Consider the following 9320-nt stretch of genomic DNA (forward strand, 5'->3'; position numbering starts at 1 on the left):
CTTATAAACACTCTGAGCTCTATTCACATAATATCTACCTGGATGTTTCTCCAGTGTTCTTGTGCTTCTTCAAACTGAACATGATCCATGAAACCGTGACGTAACTGAAGCAGTGACATCAGTTGTCCTTTTAAATATGGCGGCGACCACAAACACGCATGGCGGCGGCCAAAAACAAGTATGTCGGTGCCCATAAGCCACCATTGTGATACCGCACTGGCGAGGTTTGCGTTTTGAGAGTAGTATGGCGCTGACCGTGAGTAATAATGGCGGCGTCCACAAACAAGCATGTCAGCGGCCGTACACCGCCATTTTTATACCGCACTGGCGAGGTTTCAAGTCTGGAGGAGCACGGTTGCATTGCGGATCATGTTCTCTTGCCTCCCACCGACAGTGACGCTGTAATTGTGCGTCGGAACAAAACATATTGCATGTAGTACTGCCTCCCACCAACAGTGGCGCTGGGGTGGTGATTCGGATCAAAATGGCCGAACAAGATGGCGGCGGTGGATTCCCCACCGACGGCTTCTCAGTGCATGTGATTGTCGCCCCTCAATGATGTACGGGCACGTCAAGAAAAGAAAGGTGGATGCTGAAGGCCGAAATTTCAAGAAGATTTGGAGCACTAAATATTTGTTTACTGAAGTCGGTGGTAATACCGTCTGTTTAGTTTGTGGAGAGCACGTCGCCGTGTTTAAGGAGTACAATGTGAGTCGGCATTATGAGACAAAACACGCGGAGAAATACAGACACTTGGCGGAGGCTGAGAGAGCGCGAATATCAGAAGACTTGCTAGCAAAGCTAGCAAAACAACAAGGCTGTTTTAGCAAACTACACACAGCCCGGGATGCAGCGACCAAGACCAGCTTCGTCATATCCCACAAAATCGCTAAAAACAGCAAGCCGTTCTCAGATTGGCGAGTTTGTGAAAGAGTGCTTGGTGGGCTCTGCCGCGCTAATATGCCCTGAGAATAAAGAAGCATTTGAAAAAGTCCCGCTGTCCAGGCGAACCGTCACCAGAAGGGTGGAAGGAATCGCGGAGAATCTCGAATGTCAGCTCAAAAGTGGAGTTGAAAGTTTTGACTTTTTCTCTTTGGCTTTGGATGAGAGCTGTGGTGTCCGTGACACTGCCCAGTTACTGGTGTTTCTCCGGGGAATAAGGCAGGACTTCAAGATTACGGAGGAGCTGGCAGCATTGAGGTCAATAAAAGGAACGACAACGGGAAACGATCTGTTCAAGGAGGTCGATGCATGCATGGTCAAGCTTGGACTGAAATGGGACAAACTGGTAGGCGTTACTACTGATGGTTGTCCGAATATGACAGGAAAACATGTCGGACTTTTGAAACAGATCCAAGATAAAGTGACTGAACTCGGCACAGAGCATCATTTAGTGTTGATACATTGTATTATACATCAGCATGTACTGTGCAGGTCTGTGCTAAAACTTAACCATGTTATTGATGTTGTAACAAAAACGGTTAACTTTATCAGGGCACGAGCATTAAATCACAGGCAGTTTGTTGCACTTTTAGAGGAGCATGAGAATGAACATGGTGACATCATGTGTGTGTGGTACACAGCTGTCAGATGGCTCAGTCTGGGCAAAGTGCTCAAAAGATTTTGGGACCTGAAAACAGAGATTCAAGAGTTTTGTGAGATGAAAGGCAAAAACATCCCCGAGCTTTCAGATATGAACTGGATGACAGATTTTGCATTTGCTGTTGATGTGACGGCACTGATAAATGAACTGAGCACTAAACTGCAAGGCAAGGGCCTTTTCGTTCATGACATGCATAACCTGGTGAAGGCTTTTATGAGAAAGTTGCTGTTTCTTTCAAGTCAACTACAGAACAACACTCTCACTCACATGCAAACCCTTAAATAAGTCAGACCATCAGCTAATCATCTCTGCAGGTACTCATCCATGTTAGGAGATTTGCATGGTGAGTTTTTAAGGCGATTTGATGATTGTAAAAACATTGAGGATGAAATGCACCTGGTTTCCTCTCCCTTTGCCTGCAGAGTAGATGATGCACCCAGTGATGTTCAGCTGGAGCTCATTGACCTGCAGTCTGACACAGTACTGGCAGAGCACTTTAAGTCAGCATCACTGCTGGAGTTCTACTCATCTCTTAAGGAGGAGAACTTTCCAAACATGAGGAGACATGCTCAGAAGATGTTGGTTCTGTTTGGATCTACCTACATATGTGAACAAACATTCTCAGTAATGAAGTTTACCAAATCCAGGTTCAGATCCTCTCTTACTGATGATCATCTGTCAGCTGTGCTTCGCATCTCCACCTCAGACATTCAACCTGACTTTGATGCACTCGTTAAAGGGCAGCAAAGGCTAGATTTCTCTCACTGAACAAGAAAATACCCAAATGTGTGTTCACTATTACTTTTTGTCTGCACAGCTTGGCAGTTTGACAATCATAATGTGACATATCTTGTTAATGATATTTGGCATACAAAGACATTGTGATGTCTTAATAGAAAAAAGTGTTTTTGGTTAATGTAATTAAAAAAAGAGTTACAAATGTTTCATGTTTACAATTGTTTTGAATAACTGCACTGAATAAAAAATTTTTTTGTTAAAATAACCCTCACTTTCTCTTTACCTAATAATAACACAGACACTTACCAGCATGTGTAAACAATGCCATTTACTGCTTTCAATTTAGAAATAAAATTCATATGCAGAATAGAGTTTAAACTTTTGGCAAGGCCCTCCACAATATTTTCTGCTTCTCATTTGGCCCCTTCGGAAAAATAATTGCCCACCCCTGCTCAAGGCGCTGAAAAACTTGCTTTAGGTGTGAAAAATGCTCCTCAACTGAAGAACTAGCCACCAAGATGTCGTCCAGGTAAACAGAAACGAAAGCGAGGTCGCGCAGCACAGAGTCCATCAACCTCTGAAAAGCCGTGCCTCTACTCTTGCCTGGCCATAATAAAACATAAAAAAATGACAAGAAAGAATAGAAAGTGTCATCTGCTCAGTGTATTGACACATCTTATACACAGCAGACACAAATTGCACTTAACAAGTTTTGAACTATCAAAACTCAGTAACCAATCAGGTGTCTAACATTGATTTTTTTTTTTAGAGAATCAAAACCACAATACAAATAAAGCTTTCAATTTCTATTCAAGAAAATGTGCCCATCTTTTCTAAAACTCTCTCTCTCTCTCTCTCTCTCTCTCTCTCTCTCTCTCTCTCTCTCTCTCTCTCTCTCTCTCTCTCTCTCTCTCTCTCTCTCTCGCCCCGTTTCCTCATTAGTTTTAATGTTGGTTTTTTTCCAGAATAAATGTGAATGTTTGATGAGAGGCTGTATCTGGCAGCATGAATCACTCATTGAGTAAAAAGAAAAAAGTGATGGCACGTGTCGCCCCAATTAATCCCTAAAACACAAGAGCCTCTAAACGTATTGAGAACAGGTAGGAAGCATATTACGAGCTAATAAAACTAGTAAACAGAGTCCATGTGTGTATCAGTGAAAGTGAGCAGGTTTTATGTTTCTATGTTTCTTCAGGTGAGATGTCCAGTTCCTGGACGTTCACAGCACTTTCACTTCTGGGAGACATAGTTTGCATTGTACAGAGAGGTTAAGAGATTTCTCCGACTTTAAAACATAGTGATGAAAGCAACTGTCTGCAGAATCCATGGCAAAGCATGGATTGTCAGCCTGAAAGCGTCGGGAAGTGTCGCAATGCCAGTGCATGGCGCATGTGACAGCTGCATTTCTAGTTTATTCCATCTGATTTCTACTGTAATCCTGCTCAGTAATCCCAGTTTTTATCGAGCATACCTGTAACGAGATTACACATTTTTTTATGTACTGTAACAGATTACAGTTATATGTTTTTTGTATCCTAATTATGTAACACTGTTACATGTATTCCATGACTACCCAACCCTGGTTGCACCTAAACATGTGATACGCACTCAGACCTTACTGAGACTTACTAAACTAAAGTTTTCTAGCTGTGCAATGACTTGAAGTAAAGCTCTGGTAAACAAGCTGCATGTAATGATGTTCATGTAGGTACAAACAGCCAGAAGAGTCTTTAGAGCCAGAAGTGGACAGACGAAATCACCTTGTACTGCAGGTGACAGGAGGAGCAGCAAGGTGGGCGAGATAAAGGTTCTGGGAGATTCCCACAACACACTGTAGACAAAAGAAAAGTGTTAAATGCACAGGTTCCACAAGTTGAGAGACTCTTAAGATCAACACCAGGAGACACCAGATCACTTTGATTGATTGTGAGGACAACACACATGGAGTGAGGTGGTATTGAAAGGCTAATTGCAGGAGGAAAGGTTTGTTTTGTAGAATGGGTCTCTTGTATTAAATTCAATGTAATTTGGATCAAATGTCTTTGTTATTTTAAAAGCATGTTTTGTTGTGAGATGTAATTTAATTTAATCACAATAACCAGCCAAAGTATTTTCTATGTTTACTACGTTTAAAACTAAATGATCAACCATCTCAACAGTCATTGGTGGACATTTAATGTATATTTCATCACCTGAAGAGTCCAACTTTGCTTTACATCTTTAACTTATATACAAGTGAAATCACAGCTCTAAGTTCTTGTTACTGAATAGTCCCTAAACGGCTCACCTGTCTCTGGCTGTGAGGCCCTGTCCGGAGGGATGGATGAGCCCGATGAAACGTGGGATCAGCCGTTGGTGGAGATTTCCACTCAACCCTTTGAAGCGCTGCTCCCACGTTCCTCCACTTGGACCATGGTTTAATCGAGGAAAATCATGTCACACTGAAAAAACAATTCTGTCATTTCATTTTTGAGTGTACTTTTTTAAGATAGAGCTTCTCAGGCTGGTTTAATCAAGTAAAATCATGTTACTGTCTTAAAGGTGTACAGGAGGATTTTCTTTTTCCGGGTGGATCATCAAGACTATTGGTACTCCCAACTGTCAATCATTCTGGTGATATATTACGCAAGGCCGTCGTATGTGCTCGTCCCCAGGTAGCGTGGATCTATTAGTTTTCACTTTCTGCGCATGCGTGCTTTCAGGTGTATATGGTGAGCTGCGCCGTCAGCGAGCTCGCAGTTCTCACCGGGTACTTTGAAAATGGCAGAGGGTCACAAAAGAGAAAAAGTGTCTTCGAAGTGTATGAGAAGAAGAGAAAGGCTTCGGAAGAGAGAAACAAGACCAGAGTGTTTTTGGGAGATTCTTTCACACGATGGCGTGCGCTGAAAGCCCAGGTTGGGCTTCCCACTGATGCTTCAGTCGCGAAGTTTCTACTCGACAGGCAAAGTTTGGCATTCTATTTGGAGAAATCCATTTCAAATCACTTCCAGTAAAAGTTATCTATGTCTATATTGTAACTTTCCAGGGTTGATTAGTGGAAAAAGTTCAAATCTTCTTGTAAAGTGAGCTTGTGTAAGCGATGCTGACTTGTGACTTGTAAACAGTGCGTGCACGAGGAGAACTGGGCTCGTTCATGTCTCTCGCACACGTTTTAGTAGGCGTTCCATCTCGGGAGCAGGTAGAGCTTTGCGTGCATTTTTCAAAAGGTGGAGAGGGCGGTTCTTTCCTAAAATTCGGGAAAATCCTACTGTACTCCTTTAAGATAGAGCTGCTCAGGCTGGTTTAATTGAGAAAAAAATCATGTTATTTTCTTAAGATAGAGCTGCTCAGGCTGGTTTAATCTAGACAAATTGTGTTACTGCCTTTAGATAGAGCTGATCAGGCTGGTTTGATCTAGAAAATCACATTACTGTCTTTAGATAGAGCTGATCAGGCTGGTTTGATTTAGAAAATCACGTTACTGTCTCTAGATGGTGCTGCTCAGGCTGGTTTGATTTAGAAAATCACGTTACTGTCTCTAGATGGAGCTGCTCAGGCTGGTTTAATAAAAAAAAAAAAACTGACTTTAGGTAGAGATGCTTAGTGTTGGAATTCGTTCCTGTGTTCCCCTGAATTCCTGCTTGTTCGTTTGATCCGGGAGAGGCAGGAACAGAGTTAATTTCTTCAATAGTGAATTTAATAATCACACAAACAAGAGATTACAAAAATACATATATCAGATTACATAATACGAGCTCAGACCGTTCTTCCTTGCAGACCCAAGTGTGCAGGCCAGGTTTACAATGAAGAAGGGCACAACTGCAACACGTGGTTCATATTTATACATTTGCATACACCACCTCAACCTCACATTGGTCGGTTCCTCGTGATGTATGCGTTGCTATAGTGAATTTGCTATTCCTTTGTTCCCAAAACTGCTTCAAACTGGTTCTTCTCAGAGCTTGACGTTCTGTGGGACAAAGTGACCTCTTATCTGTTGATCCAATCTTACCTTGACCATGTTTTTGCAAGTAGAGCACTGAGGAGACATCGCCAACCAACTTGGAATGTCCCTGAACATGGATTTATAGCTGTGTTTTCCCAACTTGGGCAGTGGGAGAAACCCCAGTAGTGTAGAAACACAACTGAATACAATATGTCCAGTTGTCACACAGAAAACAAATGTTCAACCACTATATTCCTTCAATTCCCCTTTTGACCTCTGACCCCAGAGGTCAATAATTAGTGTCAATACAGTATGAGGCACTCTTCGTATAATAGAGGTCATATGTAAGCAAAATCAACAATCATATACTCAAATAGCAACATACAAAACTTTTAAACGGTGGTGACTCCCCCTTGAACTGCAACCTTGTCGTGGTGGGGGAGTTTGAGCACCCGAATGACCCTCGGAGCTATGTTGTCGGGGGACTTGCCCCTCCTGTGGGCCCACCACCTACAGAGGCTGCCGTAGGGGTTGGGTGCATTGTGGATTGGGGGGCAGTCGACGGCAGAGGCCTCGACGACCCGATCCCCGGCCACAGAATCTGGCTATTGGGACATGGAATGTGACCTCGCTGGGGGGGAAGGAGCCCGAGCTTGTGAGGGAGGCTGAGAGATACCGTCTAGATATAGTCGGGCTCGCCTCCACTTACAGCTTGGACTCCGGAACCCAGCTCCTCGACGGGGGCTGGATACTCCACTGCTCTGGAGTTGCCCTCTCTCTCTGGAGTTGCCCTGTCTCTCGGCTGGCCTGGGAACGCCTTGGGGTGCCACCGGAAGAGCTGGAGGAAGTGTCTGGGGTGAGGGAAGTCTGAGCAGAGTTGCCTCCGCGACGCGGCCCCGGATGAGCGGCAGAAAATGGATGGATGGATGGATGGACTTGGCACGTCACATGAACAGAGAGGAGCGCTATTTCACCTCCTCCCTTGCTGTCGTCTACTTCTCTGTGTTCTTCTTACTTCGGTGTACAGGGATTATTCCGCCCTTTGACGTGTGGAGCTGTCTCCTGGATCAGCCAATCCAGGGGCAACTTGCTTCAGATGGATGGAGGTCTCCTGAAGAGTGCGATGTGGTTCTCCCGCCAGAGTACACTGCGACAGATGGCACCGCATTGTTCCTCTTTTATCCAGGGTTCGACTAACGGCCGGACCCTCCTCTCCAGTACCCTGGAATAGACTTTCCTGGGGAGCCTTTGTCACTCAGCCGAACAGCGTGAGACGTCCTCTCGACGACCTTAAATCGACCCGTTCACCTGGGCTCGGACCACTTCCTCTTTATCACCCTGAGAAGTACCCAGGGGCTGGTGTTGAGGATCTCAGCCGAGTCCCCCCTGGCTGCCGGTCCCGGCAACATGTGCAGAGAAACGAGATTCCAGACATCTCAAAACTGCGTTGTCACATCTCTCACCTGAACATAGATTTTTCTCTTGTATAGATTTGGCTAATGCTTTTTTCTGTCTGCCACTGGCGGATCAGGTGAAACCACTGCAAACAGGTCCGACTTATTGCCGCCAATGCAAACCAAACTCCTGTTCCGGGAATACAAAGACCGAACAGCGCTTAACAAAGGGCCCCGGACTCCATGCTCCCGGAGCACCCCCCCACAGGATGTCTCAGGGGACGCGGTCGAACGCCTTCTCAAGATCCAGAAAACACATGTGGACTGGTTGGGCAAACTCCCATGAACCCTCAAGCAGCTGGTGGAGGGTATAGAGCTGGTCCAGTGTTCCACGACCAGAATGAAAACCGCATTATTCCTCTTGGATCCAAGGTTTGACTAACGGCCGGACCCTCCACTCCAGTACACTGGAATAGACTTTCCTGGGGAGGCTGAGGAGTGTGATCCCTCTGTAGTTGGAACACACCCTCCGATCCCCCTCCTTGAAGAGAGGGACCACGACCCCATTCTGCCTGTCCAGAGGTACCGTCCCCGCGTCACGCGATGTTGCAGGGATGAAGGGCCCCGGACTCCATGCTCCCGGAGCATGGAGTCGGTTTGCCAGAATTTCCTCGGGGCAGACCGAAAGTCCTCTTCCATGGCCTCTCCAAACTCCTCCCAGACCCGAGTTATTGCCTCCACCACAGCCATGAACTATGGGTCATGACCGAAAGAACGAGATCCCGGATACAAGCGGTTGAAGTGAGCTTCCTGCGTAGGGTGGCTGAGCGCACCCTTAGAGATAGGATGAGGAGCTTGAGAGTTGGTTTTTAGAATAAAGTTTGTATTTTACTAGACCATAGTCGTACTTTCACTATTCAAGTTTAAACATGAAGTGTTTATCAGGTTGAAGCAGTTTCATTATGCTGGATTTGACTGCTTATGGTCTTCTCATCAGTTGTGGCCGAAAAAATGCTTCAGACGAGATACTGAGTGTGTTTTTAGAATAAAGTTTGTATTTCACGAAACATACTAAACTCTCACTATTCAACTTTTAAATGATGTGTTTATCAGGTTCAAGCAGTTTCAACCAGTTTTATTTAGTGGAGTAACTGCTATTTTCATTTCATCAGTAGTGGCCGAAATGGTGCTCCTCACGGGATATAGAGTGATTTTGGAATAAAGTTTTTATTTCATTAGAACAAACTAGTAGTTTCTCAATTCAAGTTTAAACATGATGGACTTAGCAGTTGCAAGTACTTTCAACCAATTATATTTAGTGGAGTAACTGCTATTTTCATTTCATAAGGAGTGGCCGAAATGATGCTCCACACGGGATATAGAGTGATTTTGGAATAAAGTTTTTATTTCATTAGAACAAACTAGTACTTTCTCAATTCAAGGTTAAATGATGTGTTTATCAGGTTCAAGCAGTTTCAACCAGTTTTATTTAGTGGAGTAACTGTTATTTTCATTTCATCAGTAGTGGCCGAAATGATGCTCCTCACGGGATATAGAGTGATTTTGGAATAAAGTTTTTATTTCATTAGAACAAACTAGTACTTTCTCAATTCAAGTTAAAATGATGTGTTTATCAGGTTCAAGCAGTTTCAACCAGTTT

This window comes from Blennius ocellaris, assembly GCF_963422515.1.
Source record: "Blennius ocellaris genome assembly, contig: SCAFFOLD_27, whole genome shotgun sequence".
Lineage (NCBI taxonomy): Eukaryota > Metazoa > Chordata > Actinopteri > Blenniiformes > Blenniidae > Blennius > Blennius ocellaris.